A 7,202-nucleotide genomic window follows, 5' to 3' on the forward strand; every position below is an offset into this window, starting at 1 on the left:
GAGAAGCGTGGTTTCCCGAGCGGGTCGATGATGCGCAGAGGGACCCGTTACGGTGGCAGCTACAGCCTCTGGTGGGGAGCAGCTGCAGGGGCATCCCTGGGGGACAGCAGGGCGCAGGCTCTGCAGCCACCGTCCCCAGGGCTGCTCCTCTGCACAGTCCTCTGTTGAGATGCCGAGAGTGGCCTGAGCACCACAGCCAGCTCTAGCGAGGGGTGGTAAAGTCACTACTGTAATTTTTAAGCAGTTTACCCAGAGATGTGTTGCAGATGCTGGAAGAGAGTTGGGTGGGTGAGGGGGTTTTGCGCAAGTGGGTGGAGAGCAGGGCAGCAGGAAACCTTTCTGGCAGCAGGAGGAACTCTGAAAAACAAAAATACAGCCTGTATGTGCATTGCAAGCTGTTGGCAAACCAAATGATCATTGCAGAGACCTTTGCTTCTGGTTTACTTACAGGATTCAGTTGAGATGTCTGTAAGACTGATACCTAATGAATTGCATTATTCTTCGCTCACCTGGTGATTGATAGTTAAATCTAATAACAGCGTCAGTCTCGTCAGCAGACACATTTCAGTTTCAGTTTGTTGAATGCACTCTGACCGTGGACAAACAGTGGGTGTAATAGAGACCTATCTTTGAAACTAATAGAAACTGATATATAGAAAATGAAATCTGTTTTCTCTGCCTGTGTTGTCTGCTTGCTTTCCTGATTTGGTTCCACTTACAAGGGTTACTGAAGATGCTAACGCTTCACCAGGGGTTTCCCAGATAATGAAAACAACTTTGTTAGGGAGTGCAAGGTGGGGAAAGAGACAATAAGTTGCATTTGTTTGACACAGTTTTGAGCCCCCAGTGGGAACACTTTAAATGTGTGCAGTCCAGAGAGAGGGTTACCGTGCCTTGTGGGAGCCTTTTTCGTCCCCGAAGCTTTCTGTCTTGTGTATGACCCCCTGCTCAGGTGTGACACCGAACCCAGCTGAACGTTAAGGCAAATTGTTCTGGGGTCAGTTAAAATACCTGGGTGGTGTTTGCTGCTGAATTCGGGCAGCCGTTTGGCACCTGGCCTTTGTGCGCCACTGCTTCTGTCTTAGCGGGATGCTCTAGGTGCAATGCCAAGGCAAGCGTCGCTGCCCTGCCGTATTCTCCTGGCGGACGGTGGATGCACGTCGCTGCTCCTTGTCGGAGGTCAGCTTCTCAGGGTGTTGCTTGACAATCAGGAGAGCCTGCTCCCTGCTTTGGTGCCCCGCAGCACCCGACCCTCGTGCCAGAATCTTCCCCTGAACCGGCAGCGCGACTGGCAGGTCATGGGGAGGTCATGGCAGGCCCCTGGCCATGCCCCCCTTGCAGCCCTTTCTGCTGGGGGGTGCCCATGGCATACACACATACCCCCCAGCATTCTGTACTGCCCCTTGGCCAGGGCTGGGTCTGCCTCCCCAGCAGACGCCCGCATGGTGCTTGGTGACCTCCCCAGCACAAAGCTGTGCCCTTTGCATGACCGGTGAAGGGGGCAGCTCTCAGGGTCCTTGCGACAGCAGGTCCCTTACTGCAACTGTTGTTTCTCTCAAACCGTTCTTTTTTTCATTGCATTTACTGTAGAACTAAAAATCTTCATGATACAAATATTTTTAGTGATTTTCATGCTTTGCTTTTGACCTATGAAAATGTGTTTACCACCCTGAAAATAAACAACTGCGAATATAGGACTGGTAGTTCTAGAACAAAAATTAACATATGCAAAATTAAATACTTCTAAAGAATTTTATTTCATTAGGGAATTTGCTGCTTATGAAAGCTGGCAGGCTGACAGCCTGGAGAGCTGAAATCTGGCCGTTGCAAGAGATGACCATGCACAGCGATATTGCAAGCATCCTCCACCTCGCCTGCTGCAGGGAATGTGTTTGACCCTGCTGGCAGAGCATGCCAGAGGGTGGTTAATTCTTTTGCAGTTGTACTTCCAGCCATTTCCTTCCCTGCATAAGCAGTAACAGCAGCTTGCAGGAACCGGTCTGCTGGGGCCCTGGGACTATCATTCAGCTTCGATTCACGTAGGTCTCTGGGTGGAAATAGCTTCCAGTCACTAGCACCAACCTGGGGACAATACAAACCCACAATCTGTAGGAGAAATCCTTCATAGCCAGTTAGCAGGCTCTCGAGCTATCAAGTACCCTTCAGCCTCCTTTGTACCTTCTCACAGAGGCTACAGAGCTTGAGGGCCATGAGGAGGTCCCCTCTGTCCCCTCCTGCTCTTTACAGCTGCCCTTGCCTGCAGCCCCCCTGGGCAAAGCTGTGCAGAGCCATCACCCTGGGACAGCAGTGCTGTGGGGCTGGTGGCCATACCAGCTCTCCTGCACACCTGGTAACTGCCCTCCCAGATGGCATCTCCATGGGCACCCACAGCAGAGGGTGCTACGGCCTTAGCTTCAGCCGTGGGGAGACAGCATGGGCTTGCAGAAAGTCAATGCAGAGCTAAAATTAGGAGCAATATCTTCCTCACACCCGGCACAGTCCTTATTCCCGGAGACCACGCATTCTTAAAGGGTGATTAATATGATGTTTGGGAGAGGACATTAAGTGAGACGTCCTATTTACAAAAAGCTTCCTAGTGGAGTATTCAAGAGAACAGGGATCCGGAGAGAGACGTAGTGTGTGTTGTTGGTAATGTAAAAGGACACCGTTATTTGTATTGCATCGCTGAACTCCATTAAGTCTTTTATTCACCTTGTTCTCAGGACAAATGCTGTTTCACGTGAAGCCATCTACCAGTCAGCACCCATCAGCAGATCGCTATTTAATTTTTTTTTATGCCAGACAGGAAACGGGCTGCTGCTGAATCATAACGATATGCTGCTTGCAGCACCACTGACTCGGTGTGGACGGCTCTGTGGCAAGCGGTGCCCAGCAGCACCCCAGTTGGCACCAGCAGCGAGGCCGTTCCTCACTGGCAAGCCAGGCGCTGCCGGCAGGAGCCCACCTGGGCTGGGAGGGCAGGTGCGCCAGAGATGGGTCCTTGTGCAGGGCTTTACCCTTGCTGCGCCACTGCCGGTTCCCGCTGGAGCTTTCCCAGCGCATCCCCTCACCCACTCGCCGTTGGAGCGGCTGATGGTGGGTGCCCCTGTGGGCACGGGCCTCCCACTGAGTCCCGGCTGCTCCGTGCTCTGGGGGTCTGGGGTGCGGCTGGCACGTGTACCCCCTCGGGTGTCAGATCCCTGGCAAAGCTGTGAGAGCAGCCCGCTTCCCTCCTCCTCCGCATTAAGATTAATGTTTAAACAGCACTTGTCCTATAAATCTCTCTCGGAGGCTTTCCTCAGAACAAATAGTTTGCGGGAGAACAAGGCATCTATTTGAAAATGACAGGGTTTCCAATCTATTTATTAAACAGGTAACCACTCTCTCTTGAAATGTCAGATTGACTCTTCATCTTCCGCTGGATGCAGTTACGAGCACGTTATGGCAGAATATGTTACCGCCTATATTTATTTACAAGGAGAAAGAGTCATTGAGATTAATTGCACAACTGAATATGCAATATGGTAAACAGTTATTTGGAAATGATTGTTTGTGTTTAATTATGACATACAGGATAAGTTTTACAGTCATAAATTTTTCATTGGATTGTAAATGCAAATGCAAGCATTGAAATATATCAGCGAAATACATAAATACGATCCCCTTCACAGGAGTCTCCTGTAAGGGAGCGCTCACGGTCCTGGGGCCCTGGCGTGCTGCTGGCAGCGGGCTGCACCCCGGCTCAGCGTGGACGTGAGAAGCTGTCAGCAAAACCAGCTCAAGAGTGGCTTAGAAACCAGAAATTACTTGTTTCTGCTTGTTTTGTTCTCTGTAAAAAAAAATGTTGAGGCAGAGCAGTGGCCTTAGTGGGCAGCAAGGGATGAACACCCTCCTGCACTTGGGGCATGGTCAGGCAGAAGGGGCCACCGGCTTAATCTGGGTTCCCGGCAAAACAGGAAAACTTTTTGTTTTCATGAAGGTGACTTGCCAAGCTGTTTGGCTGGTCTTACCAGCAATTGTTTTTATCAGATGATTTTTCCCACCTTTTCCCTCTTTTTACCCTTTTCTTATCTCTTTCTTCTCCTTTCCTCATCCCTCCTTCCCCCAGCAGATGCCTGTGCCCATGGATACATGCTGCTCTTGGCAATTGAAGAAAATTAAAAATAGGTGTGTAGGGGGAAAAAAGTTTAATAGGAAGAAAAGATGTGCCAGATAAAGTTTAAAAAAAAAAAAAAGGTGGTAATAAAGAGGAAATTTAATTGAAATGCAAAATCTCCATGAGAAAAGGGAAAAATGTTGTTGAGGGAGGCAGAGGTAGAACGTTGTCTTCATCTAGTCTACTCATTTGAGGGAAGTAGCAGTATTTATTTCCCAGCTGTTTGAAAACTGGCATGATAATCAAAGATGAGTATTTTACTGTCTCTGTATTTCTGAAGGTAATCTCTCCTGGGACAAAATATATCACTTAGTGAATTTCATAATGTTTATTTTTGTATTAGGCAGAGAACAAATTGTTTCGATGTTGTACAATCACACACTCAGGCTTCCTACATGCTTAAAGGCAAGTGCTTGTGTTCTGAGCAACTGTCTGTGCCACTTTTCTTCTGCAAAGCTGGAAAGAGTGTTCCATTTCTGATGAAAAATTTTAATTGCAAAATGCTTTTTTGACCAAAAAGACACAGAGCAGATTTTGAATATAAAAAGACATTCTTTTCAACTGCTTCTCTTGGAAGGTCTCCCGTTGGTGTTGGTTTACCTCATATATTGCAAAAACAGAAATGTGGTACCAGTCATTTCCATATTCCATTCACTGTGAATACGTAGCTTAGTCAGAAAGTGAGGTTTCTGCAAGGTGGCAGAAAGCAATCTTTGTCACGGGGTTCAAACTGTTTACTCACATGGTTTGGACAAAAGACATCCTATTAGATTTCTGTTACTGGCTCCATTTGAGCAAAAGGGCTTGGAGTTGGATTTAATTAGAAGCTGATAACTGCTGTTGAAAGGCAGCCTGGTTTAAAAGGCTTTCGGCAATCTTGGGAAATGTTGTGCATTGTTCTGTTTTTTCCCTTTGATAATTAACTAGTCTGAGTCATATAATTTTATATATAATTATTCTCATTTGCCACATGCACTAGGAGAATTAAGAAACACTGGCTGTGAGGTGCTTCTCCGGCCACCCCAGGGTCACTCCCAGAGCTCCGCACCGCTGCCAGGCGGGCACTCGCTAGCTTTTGAGAAGCAAATATTGTCTCTCCCTGTCTGTCTTGTCTATCGTGTACCTTGGACTGCTTCTTTTTAGGTGTGACTTTGCTGTGTAGACACCTGCTTGTTGTGGAAAACCATCTTGTAACCAAAGCGAGGTGCCCTTGCTGATACGTGGCGGTGGTGCCGGCTGTCCCGGGCGTTACAGTGGGGGCACATCTCACAGAAAGACGAGCAGCTCTGTGTACATTGATTTTCTGTTTACATGGTAGGTGCGGTGTAGCACACTGACTGACCTTGTTTTAAAATGTACTTCTAATGTGTTACAAGACCTGTCAGCTGGACTGAAGACTTCAAGGACTGATGGCCAGGTCATCTGTCCTGCAGGATTTCCAAATGAAGACCCTTATAGGATGCTCTACAGCACAAGGTCAGAGATCGCCAGCGAGCTCCCCATGGTGCAACGGAAAGCCGGCCTCTCCTGTCGACATATCGGCTGAATTACAAAGTGGGATTTCAAGGTGAGACTTGAATCCATCTGGTCTCATGGCAGCGTTTCAAGGGCATGCGAATAGGGTGTGGAGGTTGGCATTACACAGGTCTTAAAGTAGGGTGTGCAGAAAGGGCTGACCTCTAGCTGAAGGACATGTTTAGGTGCTGCTGACTTTGTCATCAAACCTTAAGATGAAATATTGCCCCAGGTGAGTTCTGTTTATGATGTTTTCAGACTATTTTAATAGCGATATCATAGCGAGCTGTGGCCGTGATTTACACCGCGACAGCAGAGGGTACCCTCCAGTAATCCAGCAGAATGGTCGCTCTCTGTGTGGAGGGAGCCAAGGGACCGCAACGCTGGGGACCCTCTCCTGCAGCCGTTTTATTGCCACTTTCGTTCTGGTTCCTGAGCTGTGAACGATAAAGGACTCGCTTAACCTTCAGCCATGGAGTTACGCACACAGATCGCACTGCGGGGGCGGGCAGGAGAAAGCAGATAAATTGCACATGGATGTTTATATTTCTGCATATTGTGCCTCCATTTAGCTGTCAAATGCCCCATTGTTATTCTCAAAGACATATGCACTCACTCCTTTATTCTTTGATTAATAAGATGTAAGAGGGAATCTATGGCCATTGGGATGCAATGAATCAGTTCTGGGGAAAGCTAATTCGCTAAAGAAGAAATCGTACAAGGGAAGAAGCGATGTGGGGATGGGAGCATTAAGCCAGAGGTGCAACTGTCGGAAAGGCTTTCCTAGACTCTACCTTTAGATTATTTCTTGCTGTTTTTTCACTTCTCGGCCTTTTCCCAGTGTCCTAGTTGAAGGACACCTTTGAAATGAGGGATGAGCTATAATGAGAAAAGAGACGCAAATTAATCAAAGATGACACTAGAAATGATGTGAAACATAATTTCTTTGGCACAGTGGTCAGATGTAAGGGTGTATGTATATGTGTGTGTGTGTGTGTGTGTACGCAGACACATATACATGAGCTGTCATTGCTCATCGCTTGAAATGCTTGTGAAGGACTATACAAATATGAAAACTAATAAACCCTAAACAGAGGTGTGGGTGACCTTCAGTTAGAGCTCTGGAGTAGCATTCGGAAGGCATGGGTTTGCTTGTTGCCTCCCTCTCACTTTTCCTCTGTGATTTCAGGTAAAATCTTGAGCATTGTAGGTGGTGGCAGCAGGTGCCCCCCAGCAGCAGAGCCTTCTCCCCCAGGACCAGATGGGTGAGGTACACTAGAGGGAGGGAGGAGGGGGGAAATTCAGTGTGGCTGGCATCTTTTTATCTGACTGGGAGCCAGCGCAGAGACAGCGCTGTGCTGTGCTGCTGACACCGACTGAAGATTGGTCCCTGGCTTTACAACACACAGGGGCAATTAACTTTTATACAGTGCCTTGTGTTTCATAGTAAAATTCAGTGTCATCCTGAGAGCTGCAGGAGTCCAGTGCTCATCGAAGCCAGCTGTAACATCAGAGGCTGCCTGCTCACTGG

Source organism: Falco rusticolus, chromosome 1, assembly GCF_015220075.1.
Source record: "Falco rusticolus isolate bFalRus1 chromosome 1, bFalRus1.pri, whole genome shotgun sequence".
NCBI lineage: Eukaryota > Metazoa > Chordata > Aves > Falconiformes > Falconidae > Falco > Falco rusticolus.